The following is a 19,556-nucleotide window of genomic DNA, read 5'->3' as shown; positions in this document are numbered from 1 at the left end:
GGTTATATGAAGAAGTAGGAGGACAGGCAGATGGGAAAGGGTGCTGGTTGTGTTTGTTTTCCCGTCCAGAGGAAGCAGGGCTGGCCCTGCCCCTAGGCAAACTAGACAATTGCCTAGAGTGCCAGCCTTCTGAGGGCACCAAATGGGCATCCCCTGTGTGACTCAGTGATGTTAGCAGTGCAAGGGGGAAGCAGACGTTAGCCTTGCCTAGGGTGCCAGGCAGTCTAGGGCCAGTTCTGAGAGCAAAGATGCAGTTGTTTGGTCAGTTCCTCATCAGACCTTTAATTCAAGTTCAGCCCTGTCCCCACATTGACATTCTACATTGAATCACAGAATCATAGAAACCAACTCTATGATTCTAGTGTAGAAAATCAGTTTGGGAACAGGGCTGAACCGGGCTTAAAGGGCTAGAGCAAAATTGGCCAAACAAATGCATCCTTGCCCTTTTCCCCAATAGGAACCCAAAGCAGCCCACATCGTTCTCCTTTCCTCCATTTTATCCTCACAGCAACCCTGTGAGATGGGTTAGGCTGAAAGCATGTGACTGGCCCAAGGTTAACTAGTCAGCTTCCATGGCACAAGTGGGGATCTTAGCCTGGGTCTCCTAGATACTAGTCTGACACTCTTAACCACTATATGACAATAGGCATGTCCCACCTTATCCTCTCAATGAAAGAGAAAGAGGAGAGTAGCTGCTGTGGTAGCTTTAACTGGAAGGATAAGGAAGTTATTCCAGCAGCACTGCAAGAGGGACAGAAAGCTGTTTTTAGGTGCCTGGTCACTTTCCTGTGATCTTCTGCCCATTCTTGGTTCAAACCCAGTAGCAATTTAACACTTCATCTGTTCAATTAGGAGTGGGGGATCTCCTGGTCAAATCCCCATTTGGTTTTGAAGCTCACTGGGTGAACTTAGATCAAACTCATTCCCTCCACCTGCACTACCTCATGGGAGAAGAGGAGAAACAAGTGCATTGCCGTAAGCTCCTTAGAAATGCAATAGATAGCTTAACTAGACTAGCTTAATGTAATGAGGTTTCTGCACTGGAAACAATCCACATTTACTTTGTGTTCCAACTTGGGCTAGCAAGTTTTGATACAGTAACACATTTGGATTTCCCACTTCCAAGATTCAGTCCAGTTTTGATGACCTAGATATTGGGATTTGTTTTTCCTTCTGACGTAAATTTGGTACAGGTTTTGGACCCAAACAGGGATTCAGTTGCCTCCTCTTGCAATCTGTGTCCTTCAAAATGCATATGCAATCAGATTATGTTTCAATGTATACAAAGTCCAGATATCAGATTCTCTATATCTTAATATCATTCTGTATAAAGTATTTATCCAATATATCAATAGATATAATTTCCAACATGAGGGTTAGATCCAGTGTAGTATTTCCACAGGTGCAAGGACTTCCTCCCACAAAGCTGCTTTCATGACTCCACCTGCCTGTGACAGCTTAAAATGCCTCCCCAATCCTGTTTGTGGAGGGTCCCCTCTCACTCCCTGAACAGGGTTAGGGGGCATTTTGCATTGCCATTGGAGGGGAAAGCAACAAAAGTCTCACTCCAGGAAATAAAGTCCTTGAACTTGCAGAAAGGCTGCTCTGGATCCAACCCTACACTTGCCATTTTCCTTTGGTCCTTGGTCTTACTTGTGTACTACGTGGAAGCTATTCACATCAAGCACAAGGCACGGGAAAACCTCAGGCATGATACAGACCTCTACAGCTGGTCGTCTTGAAGGGCTCATACTCATGAGGTAGATCATTAGCCTTTCTGGTTCACAAGTATCTATTCTGAATGCTCTGTTCCAGGGTCTTGAACAAAGTGTTTCCTACAGCCTGCTGCCAGACCTTTTAATAGGCAATGTCAAGGACCAAATGTGGGGTTTCTGCATGCAAAACTCATGCCTTAGTACTAAGTCGTGGCCTCTCCTTGGGCAACTGAGATGCCCACAGACACCCTGCTCATTATCTTCATCACCAAGCAGAGATTTGAGCGCATTTTCCCACAGTGAAGCCTAACATCCAAGCTTCTAACAGGTTCTCAGTACAAGGCAGGGGCAGATGTCATGCAAGGTTATGGAGGAAACTGGTGGGTTCATGCCATGTTCCTTTAGGTAAACAGCAGTGAATTATGACACTTTTACAAAAGAAGGGTAGACATTAAAGTGGTCTGCACTGTACTTGCCTGGTCTCTGTCTAGCTTTTGACAGCACATTTAAAAAAAAATCAAGGCAGCGAAGCTACATCTGAAGTAAGAAATGACCAATTTTCATGGTTTGCATCATTTAATGTAAAAGTCCTTTTTTATTTTAACTTTGACACTGATGTGATTTACAACACCACCCTTAATTGCTGGGCATGATTATAATCCTGTACCGCCATCTTGTGTATATTTAGAATACTGCAACACACTTGGGAGGAGGGTAAAAATCCCTCTTCCCTGTCAGTTTAACTGTGTTGTGTTTTCAACTGCACCATCTTAAAAGTCCCAAGTCTTAGGGGCTGAATGGAATAGAAATTAAATTATGTATTACCTATCCTTGCAGTACGTATGACCCAATCTATGAGGCTACCAATACCAGGTAATATAATTGGCCTATTTAGTCGAGCGTCGTCTGTGCTGATTGGCAGTTGTTTTCCAGAATCTCAAGCAGAGAGCAGTTTTTCCCACCATCTGCTACCTGTGTTCCTTTCAACTGAATATTCCAGGGACTGAACCAGGAATTTGTGATATCCTTGGCAGCAAAATGAAACATATCACTAGGACTTTTCTTTAAATTCAAGTACTGTGACCTAATCGAATTACAATTCAGGTGTACCTGGGTTTTTTCAGTGAATGTCTTTTCATGTAGCGTCTGTCTTTCCCTCCAACACTGATAATAGATGTTTACGTCTGACCAGAATGTTGTAAAGAGAATATGGCTTTAACATCTCAAATGACAAAAGAATTTGAAATAACAAAGACAGAAAATGGAGGCTTATTTTGACTTCTTTCACCTCCATTTTTTAATGTGAATCAGGTCAGTGGTGGAGATTTGTGCTTTCAGCTTTGAGGATTATTTGTACACAAGATCAGATGAAGTTGAACTATGATGAATTCCTTGTTTAGGGTGGGAAATTCTGAATACATACAGAGGATTGATGGTCAGATTATGGAACAAGATGCTGGGGGGGGGGAATGTGTTGTTTTCCAAAATGAACCAATGTCTTGATATTTTCCCATTCTGTTATATTGAAGGCAGGACAGTCAGTATAATACCGCATTAAGGTTTTAGATAAAGGAACAAGCAGGTATCTCCCAGCATCCTTCATATCCCTTTATGGAGCTAAAATTTGGGAGCAGATGGCACCACCAACTTGGTTCATAAACTCCACAGAATTGGATGCTTTGCTGAATTCCAGAAGCCCCTCTCTCACTCTCAACTCAGTAGTGAAGCGGGGGGTGGGGGTGGGAATGGCTATGGTTCATCATAATGTTGCTCAAGATTTGACTTGTAGTAGTCATTAAAACATATTCCAAATGGGACCCCTTGGAGTCAGGGGATGCTTAGGCCTGTTCTTTACTATAGCTTCTCCCATGAATGTTTGTGTAATGTTGTAGCTAGAGTGCTGAAGACTGAATTTAAAATAATGGAAGACACCTTCAGAATGGCTATAGTATTAGCACTGAAATGTGTGATGCTCAGGCCCTGTCCGTTAGGCTACATTGGCTAGAGAGCCAGTTTGGTGCAGTGGTTAAGTGTGAGGACTCTTATCTGGGAGAACCGGGTTTGATTCCCCACTCCTCCACTTGCAGCTGCTGGAATGGCCTTGGGTCAGCCATAGCTCTCGCAAGAGTTGCCCTTGAAAGGGCAGCTTCTGTGAGAGCTATCTCAGCACCACCTACCTCACAGGGTGTCTGTTGTGGGGAAAAAGATAAAGGAAATTGTAAGCTGCTCTGAGACTCTGATTCAGAGAGAAGGGCAGGGTATAAATCTGTGGTCGTCTTCTTCTTCCTCCTCCTAAGTGTCAAAGCTATTTATTTCCCTGTACTAAATATCTCATTGGGAGAGCTTTGACTCTTTCATGATTGCAATAAACACCCCTGCAGAGGGCCATAGGGAAGGAGAACCTAAGGGGACCAAATTCCTAGAGGAGAATATTATGAAGGGAATGTTCTCTTGGGGATGATGCATCTATTTTTACAATAATAAATATTTATTTATTTACATTTATAATCCACCATTCTCACATGGACACATGGCAGATTGCACATAGTGAGTTAGAACAATCAAGCTGGGATAGTCAATAATTAATGCATTAGGATATTAGTAGACTGGAACCACCAGAAAGAACAGGAGCATAGCATAAGTATTCACATGCATCAATGTTTTATTTGGGGGGGGGGGGTAACTCAAGATCCACCTACAAGGAAAAAAAACTAGAGCAGGGATGTCGAACTCATTTGTTGTGAGGGCCGGATCTGACATAAATGAGACCTTGTTGGACCAGGCCATGTCAGGCTGGGCTGGGTGTGTATCTATTTAAGATTAGGTAACAGAGATATAAACTCGATAAAGAACACAAACAAACACAACTAAATGTTTTTTTTAAAAAAAACACCTTAAAACATGCTTAAAATATTAGCACTCATTGGTCTTCAAGATGCTTTCATTGTATTTCTCCCACGGGATCCTGGGAACTGGGCAGAGTAAGCTCTGGCTCTTTCCTTCCTTCCCCAGGGGACCAGGAGGGGGAGGAGCCTCAGCCAATAGAAGGAGGAGAGGCTTGGCTCTGTAGCTCTTCTGTACAATTGAGAGCCTGGAAAAGCAAGCTCTGCATCCCCCATTCCTCCCCAAGGGAGGAGTCTCAACCAATGGAAAAAAATAGAGGCTTTGCTCTGTAGCTCCTGTGCAATTAAGCAAGCCTGGCAAAGCAAGCTGTGATGCTGAAGGCAGAAAGAGAGAGGGGAAAGGAAGCAGATGACAGTCAGTTGCTTGGGGGCCTCATAGGAGCTCTCCGGGGGCTTGATTTAGTGCTTCCCAGGTTAGTTCTTCTACAGTAGCAAATTGAAATACTTTCCACACCAGCCGTTTTGAAATCAATGGATGCCTGCAGCTATGGAATAACAGCAGCTCCCTGGATTTTATTTTGGGGCTGAGGATATTTGAATCACAAGTGAATATGCCACTGAACGAGGCTCCAGGCAGAATTTTCCAGCAGCCTGGGATTCAAAATAACAGGCCTGGTTCTTGCACACTTCTGTGGGTGGAGGCCTCCTGCATCAAACGGTGATGACCTCCCACCCCTGCTGACTCCATGTGATGTGATGACATCATTGTGCTACACCCATCCAGGAAGCAGCAGAGACTACTGGACCTGAAAATCCACCAGAGGAACTGAAAAACCCAGAATGAAAAGGAGACGGTGAACTGCAGTGTGGTAGGGCAGCAGACCTCTGCCAGGGTTTCCAGTCTCCGGGTGAGGCCTGACGTTCTCCCTGAATTACAGCTGGTCTCCAAGTTGCAGAGGCCAGTTCTCTGGACCAAACAACACTTTCAGAGAGTGAACTCTTAATGCATTGCATCTGAGCTGAACTCCTTCCCCTCTTCAAGCTCCACCCCCGAACCTCCAGGAATTTGTTAAGCCAGAGTTGGCAACTTTAGCTTTAATAAATAGAAACTCTCTGATTTTTTTTTTTAAAAAAACTTTTTTGCAAGCACAAGGTGTGACTTCAGCTGTGGAAGGCAAGCCTCATTGTGAATGAAATTGTGCTTTCATTCAGCAATTGCACTAGGTCGATATTTGTGGGCTCACTCTATATTGCCCACTGGAACGGAAATATATATATATATATATATCTTTTCATATTGCAGGTGCTTAGGCAATTAGAACTGTGTTACGGAGTCAATCTGTGGCATGGAGGAGATAGGGACAGAAATGAAAGAAGCTGTTGCTAAATGGCTGACGTTGCTTTTCCCCCAATTTCCTTGCTGCTTGGCTCTTGATGCTTCTGAAGTCTGAATGACAAGGGCTGAGGCTCTTGCAAAGCAAGAGAGGTGCCAAAAAATTTTTTTCCCAAGGAAATGGAAGTGGTGTTACTCAACTGTACAGCGAGATCGCTAAATCTCCAAGCTTGTTTTATAGTGGAGGAGCAACCAAGCAGGAAATTGCTAATGCAAAGTATGGAGGAGAAGCTCCACAGCAGGTAGAGACTAGAGAAGCAGAAAAAACAGAGGTGTTTTAAACCAGGTACTCCTTTACGAAGCCACTTTTGCAGAAAAAAGGGGGGGAGGTCAAAAGAAGCTGCATGCAGAGACTGAGTAAGCACTGTGCAAATTTCAGTCTCCTTTTACAAGATCAAGTTTCACAATGCTGTTCTTACATACTTTACTGGGTGTTTCAGGGGATTAATCAGTTAATGCTGTTTAATTGCATTCCACCTATGTGATTATGCTCCACAAAGTATACATCTGGTATATTTGTGCTGATTCTAAATCTGAAAATCCCTCCCCCCTCAATATACATGAGTCTATGAGCTGCAGTGATGGGAAATTCTTACAACCAGTTTTGTTAACACAACAAAAGTGTGGTCATTAAATAGTTAAATGTCAAATCAACATTATTCTAAACATTTTTCAGGAAAAGGAGACACCCAACTCATAGTGTCAGTTTTACACAGAGATGCTTAGCCAAACAGGGTGGCTAATGTCCTTCTTATGGCTGGAGATCAGGGGAGCTGAATGCTCAGTGGCTTGTTTGTCAGCATCCAAACATCTTCAGCCTGGGAGACCAGAGATCAGATCCCCACTTAGCTTGATGCCCACTGAGTGGCCATGGGCCTGTTAGTCCCTCTCTCAACCTAACCTACCTCACAGCAGTGTCATGAAGACAAAAGGAGGGGAGGAGAAAAAAAACTACGCACTGTGTCTTGGCCACCTTGGAGAGGAGACTAAATAACAAATGTATAGTTGCTGGCAATTCCAATGTATTTGCCCTGTTTAATGTTATTTCTGCTCAACAGTTGGTTTACGGTAATTCCAAGGAGGAAGAAATCATGGTAGAAACTGATTTTTGGATCAAGAGGCTACAGCCAGAAAACTCAGAAGCATCCTTGTGTAAAAAGTAATGTAATGATGGCTGGGAGTGGAAGTTATATTGCAGGGATGGTCAGACTTGCTTAACATAAGAGCCGCATAAAATAAACATTTGATGTCTGAGAGCCAGAAGACATGAACATCAGATGTTTGAGGGAGGGGTGGGAAGAAAGCTATTTCATATTTAAATGCATTCTCCAAGCCACTGGCTAACTTGGCTTGGAGAAGTGATTTAAAGAGACAACTGCCTTCTCCAACCTGACCAACAGGGTGGTGGGGGCTTTGAGAGCCACACAATATGGGTGAAAGAGCCACATGCGGCTCCCTAGCCACAGTTTGGCCACTCCTGTCATAGTGTGACTTTAAAACTCCTTTCCATATTGCATCTTGTGTACAACACCTACAACTGAAGCCCAAACTAACCCTTCCTGTAAATAACAAACTCACAGGTCACAATCAAGGGCATTATTTAAAGGAAGGAGGTAATAAAAGCCCCATTGTGAGTTCTGACTACTTGCTAATATGGGGATTTTTTTCCCCCCTTGCTGTTTCAGCTTAATTCCCTTAATCAAGAAAAGAGCCAGCAGAGTTTTTCAGAACTTCTGTTTCACATTCTTTATATACATTCAAAGTCTTTTTGCCAAATGCCTATTAATGGATTATGTGAGTCAAAAGTAAATTCGAAAGAACAGCAGCATGAGCCCCCGGCGTAGGAAAATTATACCCCACGCCAAAACATCAGCAGCATCCTGAGACCCCCTGCTTTCCACCCTCTTCAGCCTACAAGAGAATATGTGCCTTATCCAACAGGCACCAGTGAGTTACAGCATAGCCCTCCACAGATTTATGCCCTTCTAAGCCCCACCAACTTCAATGGAGTAGAGATGGCATAGGTCCACTCAGGACTGCACTTGTTTTCTGTCTCTGCTTCTCTGTCCAACAGTGCTGAGTCACTGCTGTTGCCGCACCTCACCTTCACTGCCTGGACAGGCTCCAGAACTCATACTAATAATCAAAAGGGCAGCCTTAAAAGTTGCCAGGCCCATACGCAAGCCTTTTTAGAAATCTTGTTCAGAAATGAAGCCTATGCAATGAATGAAGAGAGAGAGCTGGTTCTGGCAGCTGTTCGGGCTTCTTTCCATAGAAAAGGCAAACATCGCTAAAAAGCATGAGGTATTTACTGCTTGCCCTCAGCCTCCTTCTTAGAGGCCTGGCCTCTTCAGTCAAACGTTACCCTGCCATATTTCTTTGTTTAGCTACCTTATCTCTTTGGTGCCTGCAGAGCTGTTGCAGCTGGCATTCATGCAGGACTGCTTCCGGGGCCTCCTGCCTCATCTGCAAATCTCTGCGCAGTGCCCAGTTGCAAACAGTAATCATGAGACAAGAGTAATACACACAGTGCTTCCTTCAACTGAGTTTATAAATCAGGATTGCCAGCCTCCAAGTGGAGCCCAGAGTTCTCCCAGAATTATAACTGAGCTCCACAGCACAAAAAGTCACTTCCCCTGAAGAAAACGGCAGCTTTGGAGGACAGGCTGTGTAGCATTACCTCTCCACACAGCTCCCTCTTCTCCACAGATTCTACCCAAGCCTCCAAGAATTTTCCAAACCTGAGTTGGCAACTCTTCAGGGCTTTTTTTTTGTAGCAAGAACTCTTTCGCATATTAGGCCACACACCCCTGGTATAGCTAATCCTCCAAGAGTTTACAAGGCTCTTCTTACAGGGCCTACTTAGAGGATGTAGCCAATCTTAGAGGATTAGATATCCTTCAAAACCTCACAGGTTGAATTATCACTCACACACAAATAGTGTATAAACAAACATTTAGTGCATAGTTTATAATAAGTCCATACAGCAAAATAATAGAACGAACACCCACACGATGCTCCCCCAGACTGTTTTCTAAAGTCACGTCTCAGAGGCACTGCCTTCAGCTGCTTTTTGCAGTTCAGAATCTGGGTGGAGACAGGGGCGTCATTCTGCACAACTTCTTACAAAGAGATCAAAAGACCATATTTCCTATGGTTTTGTTGGTTTTACCCTTCGTCAGTCTTCTCTCAATGCTGTTTTAACTGGAGTCACAGTACAAAGAATTCAATCATGGATCAATGTGTACATGCTCAAGTCTCTGCTACCGGCTCTCTTGAGCATGTACGCGTTGATCTGTGATTGAATTCTTTGACTATGGCTCCAGTTAAAACAGCATTGAGAGAAGACTGACGAAGGGTTAAACCAACGAAACCACAGGAAATCCAGGAAATACAGTCTTTTGATCTCTTTGTGAGAAGTTGTGCAGAATGATGCCCCTGTCTCCACTCAGATTCTGAACTGCAAGAAGCGGCTTAAGGCAGTGCCTCTGAGACATGACTTTAGAAAACAGTCTGGGGAAGCGTTGTGTGGGTGTTCGTTCTATTACTTTGCTGTATGGACTTATTATAAACTGTGCACTAAATGTGGAAGCTGGAAGATTGAGTCAGCCTTCCATCCTTCCAAGGTCGGTAAAATGAGTATCCAGCTTTCGGTGGGGGGGGGGAGTGTAGATGACTGGGAAAGGCAATGGCAAACCACTCCGTTAAAAATCTGCTGTGAAAATGGACTGGCCATTTAACTTACAGGGGATTTTCCAATTGGGCTGTCAACCTAGAGGGCTGCTGGTGGGTAAAAACAGGCAGAGCAAACCCTCAGCATCTAAAGAAATACATTCGATAAGAGCACAGAGCAATTATTCCCAACACGGTGCCTATGGGTGCCATGATGCTCACCAATGTATTTCCCAACTACCCCTTCCTCCTTTCCCAGAATATCTCTTCCATAAAGCAAGGAGCCAGTCATGACTTTCCTCTATCTAACTGGAGCAGAAGAGCTTCTCCTGGTGCTTCAGACGAGCTCATGAGTCTTCCTGGTGCACCCTGTTCTGAAACAGCTGCCTCCATCACAGGAGGACAGTTGGTCTGGAATCCACCAACATTTTTTGATTGTTCCCCAGCCCATAAGGCAGCCATTTTGTCATGGAGCTCACACACACATGGAAACCACTTTCTGTTGCTGCCTGCTACCTATTTTCAAATTTTGAAAAGTGCTCAAAGGATCAAAAAGTCTGGTGACACATGACACAAAGGATAACCAAAGCAGGGCTTTTTTTTTCTGGGGTAGGACAGCACAACAGAGTTCTGAAAATTCTTCATGGAAACAAAATTCTCAAAAAATGTTTAAAAGTTCATGAGAGGCACCCATGTGTTTCTCCTTAATTTCCCTCTTGAGAGTCCCAGCACCTCTTTTCCTAGAACAAAAGCCCTGATCCAAAGTATCTGTTAACATTTGTGATTTGTACATTTTTTTCTGGAGACAGGTTGTAGACATAGTGATGGTCACTAGCACAGATAGGTTTAAAAGGGTATTAAGCAGATTCCTGGAGGATAGGTCCATCAGTGGCTAGTAGCCATGGTGACTACAGGGACCTTCCATGTTCAGAGGCAGTACATCTCTAAATACCAGTGATAGGATGCAACAACAGGGGAAGTCTTGGACTCTGTTGCATAGATCACTGACCCTCCAGGACAACTGACTAGCCATGGTATGAAACAGCATGCTGGACTCATCTACATATCACAATGCAGCCCAGTCTAAAAAATCAGAACTGAGTTGACTCATACCATTTTGGATTACCTACTGGATTCATATCAAAACAAGGTGTTTCAAGAGCCTCTGAAAACGTGATGTTGGTTGATTTTAACAAGCAAACTAATGTTTCTATTGTTTTTCTCTGATCCTCCTTATGCAGACTGAAAACAAGCTCTTGACTCCCCCCCCCCCTTTGCTCTGCAAGGTGTGACCTGCAGCGAGGCTGCTCCCAGTGCAGGGGCCGTGAGCCAAGGGGACAACGTGGGGACCATGCAACCGAAAGGATGGGCCTGGCTGCTCCCCGGCTGTAGCTAAACAGCAAAGTAAGAGATGCAAATATATGTAGGTGCTTTGACTGGTGATCTCTGAGACCAAATATATATCCTACTGCAAACAGATTTTGATGAGCGCGTAATCTGAAAGTTTGGTTGAGGAGGTACCACCGCTGAGATCTTCCACACATGCTGATATATATGTAGGGCAATCCTAGTATGGAATGTTTTATTTTATGGGGCTCTCAGCTCCATCTCACACAGAAATCAATTACGGAGAAAATGCTTCTAGACTGCGTATGTATTTTCGTAATCAATAGAGCACCATGTCTCCAGTTTCTATTGAATTGGGTTTACAAAGCTCTTTTGTTCTCACCTGTCTTTAAGAGAAATCACTCCTGGCATCCTGGATCTCAGCTAGCAGAGAAACGGCATGAATCAAAAAGTAAAACATTCCGTCTCTGGGGAGGGTGCCAGCTGTCTCATTGATTCAGCACAGCTCTCAGCCAGTTCTGAAGGAGCCCTGGCATAATTTCCAGAGAAAGAAAGAGATAATAAGGGTCCATTAGGCTAGCTGTTTCCAAGGAGAAATAGAGTGTCTGGTCTGGAACAAAGAAGAAGTCCATAGTAAGAGCTTGGCTTTCAGCTCCCAAATATTAAAAAGTGCAACGCAGGTGACATGTCCTGTGCCAAAATCCTTTTCTCCAAGAAGAAAAAAATCCAGAGACAGTGAGATTTTCTCATATAAACACCATTTTTGAAATGCAGCCTTTTTTCTTACCATCACATATTGTTTTTTGTTGAAGTGTTAAATAAATTACTTCTTAAAGGTCAGTCTCAGCTTTAAATTTAATCAGCAAAAACAATACCATGCGTAACAACTCGAGCTCATATTTCCAAGAATGCTTTGTTTGTCTTCTACTTGCATTTTAATTGTTCATAGCCCAAACCTCATCCCAGTCAAATCCTAAAGAAGATTTTAGGCCTCTTTGGCCCATTTAACATTTATAGACCTAAACATGCTTTGATCCAAGTACATTGAGCTTACTTTTATTGAGGTGATCACTTTAAAGCAGACTCTAGGGTGCTCTGTATTTATTTTATACAACTTCTGTGTCCTACGCTTCCACTTGCAGTTTATCAAAAGCCAGAAACAGTGAGAGAAGCAACTACAAGGCATTGAAAAACCAAAAACAAAGGTGTAAGATTAGGGTTGCCAAGTCCAATTCAAGAAATATCTGGGGACTTTGGGGGTGGAGCCAGGAGACTTTGGGGGTGGAGCCAGGAGACTTTGGGGCGGAGCCAGGAACAAGAGTGTGACAAGCATAATTGAACTCCAAGAGAGTTCTGGCCATCACATTTAAAGGGACAGCACACCTTTTTAAATGTCTTCCTTCCATAGGAAATAATGAAGGATAAGGGCACCTTCTTTTGGGGCTCATAGAATTGGACCCCCTGGTCCAATCGTTTTGAAATTTGGGGGATACTTTGGGGAGAGGCACTAGATACTATATTGAAAATTTGGTGCCTCTACCTCAAAAAACAGCTCCCCCAGAGCCCCCGAAACCTCCAGATCAATTCCCCATTATACCCTATGAGAAGACGTTTCCCTCTCCACCCCCCTCCCCCCCGCCCCCCCCTTTCTGGGAAATCTGATGCAGGAGACAGAACTCACTCACCTCCGGAGGTGCAAAGGCACATGGTCCTTTGGGGGCGTGGCTGGGCTCCCCTCCCTTCACCGGCCAGCTGACTGGGGGCGGGAAGCAGCCTGAGAAAACGGAAGAGCTCTGGCTGCTGCGATCGGGGCTGGGTGCGAAGGGCTGCCGTTCTCCTCCTCCCCTCCCCCCCCCGCTTTCCCTTTTATGGCCAGCGGGGGGAGGAGGCTCCAAATCGGGAGTCTCCAGGCCTACCGGGGGATTTGGGACCCCTATGTAAGATCAAAAGAATAAAACATCTGCTTACTTTTCAATTGGGATAAAATTCTAAAGGGATTTATCCATAGGAGTTACATTGTTCATCACCCACTAATAGGGGAAACCTAACAAAAACAATAATATGACATAACTAGTCACACCAGACTAAGAACAATATTATGACCCTCTCTTCAGCCTGATTCTTTTCTCTTTTCTCCATTATCACCTCCCCGCCCACACTAATCCCATACCACATTTTGTATTCTGTTATTGTGTTTAAACCCTAGCCTGAATTGGCCTAGAGTAGCCCAATCTCACCAGATCTCAAAAGTTAAGGAAGGTTGGCCCTGGTTAGTACATGGATGGGAGATCACCAAGGGAGTCCAGGGTTGCTATTCAGAGGCAGGCAATGGCAAGCCACCTCTTGCCTTGAAAACCCTCAACTGCAACTTGATGGCACTTTCCACCATTGTGTTTAAATGTTTCAGTGAAAGCTATTAATCTTTTTTTTTCCAAAAAAAAAAAAGTTAAAATATCACTATCAAGTATCTGTTCTCCCAGCCTGAGCAGTGAGATGAATCCAAGAGATCAAGAGGAATTCAAATCATTTTGAGCCCAATCTTTTCAGATCTCAGAAGCTAAGCAGGGTCATCCCTGGCTAGTAGTTGGATGGGAGACCTCCAAGGAATACCAAGGTCATGACACAGAGGCAGGTGATGGCAAACTCTTGCCTTGAAAACCCAATGGGGTTGCCCTAAGTCAGCTGTGACTTGACGGCACATCCCACCACCACCCCACACCACCACTCCTCAGTGGGCAACTGTTTCAGATGTGCGCATTTAAGGTCAACATAAGATTACAACAGGGATCTATGTCTGGGTCCCTTGATATGTAACTTAGTCTTGGGGGAAGGGATTGAGGGCAGAGATGAATTGGATCTGTGTCACTGATGAAGGGGTTAATTCTTTGTGTGCCCCACCTCCCCATGTTGTTACTCTGATCGGAAGTTGTCCTTTCAGGTTGCTATTCATCTGGGTAGAAAAAAGTCAATGTCTTTCCCAGCAGCTGGTGGGGGCAGCTTTGATTTGAGAAATGGTTCATAAGGATAGAGTGGTTTCTTCACAATGCTTACCCAACCCCCTAATGTACATGACATGCAGTACGGCAGGCAAGGCACATATAATCAAGAAATAAAATGACACTGGGCAGGCACCACATTTCATAAGAATACAGAGACATAGTTCTATTGGGAATGCAAGGAATGGATCAGTTGAGATCACAGCTGGCAGAGCCAACATTCACGCTCTCTGCCAACTCAATGATATTGATCACAGAATGTATGCTTTTTCTCCAGGAAATTCTCTACTCATTCACTTCTAAAGTGGGGAGAGGCATATTTTAAAACAAAAAATATGAGTAAGGGGAGCAAGAAAACGGGATTCACTGATAATATAGAATCTGTTCCTTCTCTGATACAAGCCAGCAATGTTATTGGTCTAATTTAAATAGTTCAGAAATATTATCTACCAGTTTAATCCTCTTAGCAAGATCTGTATAATTTCACTGACTGGAAAACATCCCTGTCAGTAAATATCTGCTTACTCAACCTCTAGTCATTCTCTTCCATCACTGACATTATGAACTCTCAACAGCCAGGTACAACAATAACAGACAAGTGCAAAATATTAGAACTACTACCAACTGTCTCTTCATTTTTGATATGTTACACTAATTAGCAAATAAAGGCCTTTCGGGTTGGGTTTTGATTTGTTAATGTCTGAATGGATGTCCTTGATGTATTGCAGGAAGAGTAGAAATAATCTGAAACACTTTGCGCTCAACTAGGAACTATATATTTACAAGAAAGTATCTGGAAAATCCAGGTTCAAACTTAGATGATGAAATCGAATAACAGAAATCCAACATATTTTTTGGGCTGGCTCTTCAATGTCCTTTAGATGAAAGCAGAACTGGCTAAAGCCTGAAAGCAGTATGTATAATCACTATGCTGCAAAACTGCTTGAAGTCAGAAGCACTAGCATTCTGCCACAAAGCAAACTAACGGAAAATGTCATCTGGCACAACAGTTTCCAGACTCTGGGATCTAGGAACTTCTGTCATTGTCATCATTTGATTGGTTGACTGACTGATTTACCTTCCCATGTCATTTATACCTTGCCTTTCAACCCCATGGGGACCCAAAGTGGTTTACATCATTCTCTTCTCATCCATTTTATCCTCACAGCAACCTTGTGAGGCAGGTTGGGCTGTGAAGATGGGATTGGCTCAAGGTCACCCATGACAAAGTCTCCCAGATTCTAGACTGACACTCTGACTGCTCCACTCCGCTGGCTTTCATATAGTCTCCCTCCCCAATACATACACAGTCTAAAAGGTTGCTCTGCAGCAGCTCATTCCATGACTGGCATCAGGTGGCTCTGAGGTCAGGTGGCAACAAACACCTATCAGCACCGATGGTGTATGTTTGCAGATAGAACTCGAATTACATCTGAGCACTCACAGATGCCACTTTCTTCTTTGATCCCAGGCTGATTTTGAAAGAAGAGGCCCTGTGGTCAGAGCCTTCCTTCTGTCTCGTTTTCCAGCATTAATAGTTTGTTGATCTTAGTACAGTGACCTTTTGTTGGCTCCAAACCCTTATTAGCTGTTGGCACTCTGCAATCTCTTGTGCATCTGCCCACAGTTTCTGAATGCTGCTATTCTGAGAAATTTGTTGCAATGCTCCCTGCTAGGTATGGATCCCTGGGAACTGTCAGGGCTTTCAAAATCAATACACGTGCTGACTTTTTTTGCTCTTCCATCTGGCTGTGTATCACTAGACTGGATAGGAGAGATTTGAGCTGCAGCATCAAAGAGAAGCAAATGAGATTGCTGTGACCCTCCTCAGCCAAATACAGATTTTCTCTTAAGCCTCCTTACCCCATTAAAAAAGTTATCACATTGCACACATTTGTTTACACTTTCTTCTATCCCATGAAGGCTTGGTGCCTCCCCACCACCACCACTACATCCCCTTGTTGTGACAGTGATTCCAAAAGAGTGGTAAAAGTAGTCAGAGATGGATCCCTCAAAGGAAGGGAGATGGTTCAGTGGAAGAGCATCTGTTTTCCATGCAGAAGGGCCATGGTTCAAGTTTAGATATCTCTCATTAAAAGAATCAGGTAGCAGGTGATATGAAAGACCTCTGACTAAAATTCTGGATAGATTTTTGGAGTTTGACAGATGGGCAGACAATACTGATCTTCATAACCAATGGTCTAACTCCACTTCATGCATTCAGGCATCCAAGTACAGAATATCAGCAAAGCATTATGTAGATCCAGCAAACTATTCATTGCTGAGTTCAAAGTGCCAGTAACACATAGTAAAATATGTAATCCAGTTTCATCATTGGTCCCAAACATATTGTCTTGCACTGAAGCATTTGGTGGTGGTGAAGAAACCTCTGATAATGATTGGCCAAGTAGCAAATTACATGGATGAACAGAGCAGGGAGAAAGTTTCCAGCTAAGCTGCTTAGATCCTTGAGAAGTCCATCCCAGGCCATTAGAATTGGGGATGCCATTGTCCTGGTTCCTTCTGGGAATCAAATAAGAAGCAGATTGGTTCAGGCATCAGACACTCACAGAAGTAGGACGAGGACTGACAACTCCAAGTTGGGAAATGCCTGGACATTTTTTTGGGAGGGGGTGGGGTGGATTGCCTGGACATTGGGGGGAGATGGGGGGGTTGGGGAGGGACCAGCTCAGGATTCAGAAGTGTGTGCTCTAGCAGAGGTGAAATGCCTCTAGTTGCTCCTAGGTTGATGGAAAGGATCCTTCCTGACCTGCTGGTGGTTCTGGACATGAATGTTTGAAGTCAGAGGATGGGGACAGGGTTACCTCCTTGGAAACATAAGATAGTTGCATTGTTGGCTTCTCTGCTGAGAACGCTATGAGGACGACTATGTCAGTGGCTACCCCCTGGAGGAGTTCATGAAACCAGGAGGTTCAGTGCCTTGTGCCATGACAGCATGTGGGCTCTAGAAAAAGGACAGACAGGGAGTGGTCCAAAGGAACAATGGCAAGAGGAGAGCTTGGTTCATGCTCCTTGCCTTCCTTAGCTTTAAAGATTCCTCTATAAGGTTTCTTCAATCAGGTAAAAGCCCTAGTAGTCACTTGACTAACTAGTTGGAGAAGACGTGCTGTTCATTGGGTCAGAGAATGGACTACAAATATTATCAATGGATAGACAGTTCACAAGATAAAGATAACAAGGGTGTAAAAGTACAAAGTCTGTGTGAACCATTGAAAGATAAGTAGAAATCATAATTCTTTGTTTCATCTGCTATTTCCACATCTCTCAGAGTGGCAGGAGATTTGAAGAGCAGCCACTTCAGAGTCTGTTTCTTCCATGTGAGGATAAGGATGAGGTAAGTGACAAGACCATGGAAATGTTTTGTAAATTTTGCTCCAACATAGAAGCCTTCTTAGGGTCATAGAATCAGGTGAGGCTTCAGGGAAAATAATAAGAACATCCAACAGAGAGAAATTTCTTCCCAAACAATTCTTCCCAAGCTAGCTTAACAGAAAGAGGCATCATCTTAAAATGGAAAGTGCTCGAGTCTCTTTTTTCAGACCCAGCTGTGTGAGTCTAACTCATTAATAATCTCATCACTCTTTTTTATATTGTTCCTGAAAAATCACTTCTTGAACATTTCCATGAAAACAGTCTTCCTTTTTTTGGCACATGGGACACTGTATTAAAGGAGGCATTTATTTAAACTTAGTCTTCTGCTTCTATTTTTACTCCATTGAAAACCAGACAGAATAGCACATGCTATTTCCTCCTTCACAATTTATATCTGGAGAAAAGGCAGGAACAGCACCAGAGAGATATGCGATGATAGGCAGGTAAGAGTTTGGGGAAGGGAATGGTAACAACAGGGAAAAGAAACCTACTATTAAATGCCCTTTATTTTTAATTCTCCTTTTTCTACATGGAGCTTGAGGTAGCAGACAGGAGGTTCTCTTCACAACAGCTTTGTGAGGTAGGTTGGGTTAATAATGACTGCAGTAAGTCTCAGTGGTGGAGAATCTTTCTTGCATGCAAAAGGTCCCAGCTTCATCTCCAGTTAAAGGGATATGGTGGTAGGTGAAGAACCAATCACAGTAGACAGTACTGGCCTTGGTAGACTAATGGTCTGGTTCAGAATAAAGGCAACTTCAGGTGTTGCATGTTCCCACGTTCCATATAAGCCAGTAAATGTTGTAGCTAAACAGGGATTAGGATTTAGGTCTCCTACAGTGCAATCCTAAAGAGAGTTACTCTGGTCTAAGACCATTGAAAATAATGGGCTTAGACTGGAGTAATTCTCTTTAGGATTCCACTGCTAAATTCAATACTCTAACTTCTACACCAAACTAACCTTAAGAAGCCCTTCTGAGTTTATTCGGAAAAGGAAAAAAAATGATAAATGAGATTTTTTTTAAAAAAAGTTTGAGGCATTAAGCAGGGCTATGGAAAGCAGTAAATAATTGCTGTAAATAATTGCAGTAAATAATTGCCCAGGAGTTCCAGAGAGCCAATTTGGTGTAGTGGTTAAGTGTGTAGACTCTTATCTGGGGGAATTGGGTTTGATTCTCCACTCCTCCACTTGCAGCTGCTGGAATGGCCTTGGGTCAGCCATAGCTCTTGCAGAGCTGTCCTTGAAAGGGCAGCTTCTGTGAGAGTTCTCTCATCCCCACCCACCTCACAGGGTGTCTTTTTTGGGGGGGGGGAGAGACAAAGGAGATTGTGAGCTGCTCTGAGATTCAGAGTGAAGGGCGAGATATAAATCCAATATCTTCTTCTTCCCTCCATAGGAAGGAATGCACTAGCCCTGAACACACAACATATACCGTTTTTGCACACAGCTCACCTCGCAGCCACAATCCTGTTCCCTCAGCAGCGTCTGGTTGGATTTCCCACCATCTGCGCCAAAGTTACAGGAAGTGCTGCAGCTTTTGCGTAGCAAACGTAAACCGCTAAAACCCAGTTTACGTTTGCTACGCAAAAGCCACGGCACTTCCTGTAACTCTGGCACAGATGGTGGGAAATCCGACCAGACGCTGCGGAGGGAACAGGATTGTGACTGTGAGGTAAGCTGTGTGCGAAAACCGTCATACTGTACATATGAACAGGACAATACACTTAGAGGGAAAGCACACTAGTCCCATTCCCCTTCCTACACACATCCATCTCAACATTGGCACAGAGCTTAGGTGCAGAGCAACTTTATGAGCATGGGGCTTCATCCCTAAAACTGGGAATATTGGGGGAAAGCCTCTTCCCAGTCATGGATTTGTGACTGATTATTCTTCATATGCATAATCATCTCTCTATGCATGCTGCCTGGACATATATATTTGGTCAAACTACTCTGACCTGGCAGGCCCAAGCTGCCTGATCTCATCAGATCTCAGAAGTTAAGCAGGGTCAGCCTTATAGCTTTCTTCAATCTGCTATCTTTTGTCACCATGTTACCTCACCACCCCTTCTAATCCTGTACTATGTTTTGTGTTCTGTTATTGAATTTAAGCCCTTGCCTATATGGCCCTGGCTACTCCAGTTTCATCAGATCTCAGAGTCAGAAGCTAAGGAGGGTTGGCCCTGGTTGATATTTAGA

Source organism: Heteronotia binoei, chromosome 10, assembly GCF_032191835.1.
Source record: "Heteronotia binoei isolate CCM8104 ecotype False Entrance Well chromosome 10, APGP_CSIRO_Hbin_v1, whole genome shotgun sequence".
Classification (NCBI taxonomy): domain Eukaryota; kingdom Metazoa; phylum Chordata; class Lepidosauria; order Squamata; family Gekkonidae; genus Heteronotia; species Heteronotia binoei.
Note: the sequence above shows the minus strand (reverse complement) of the source record.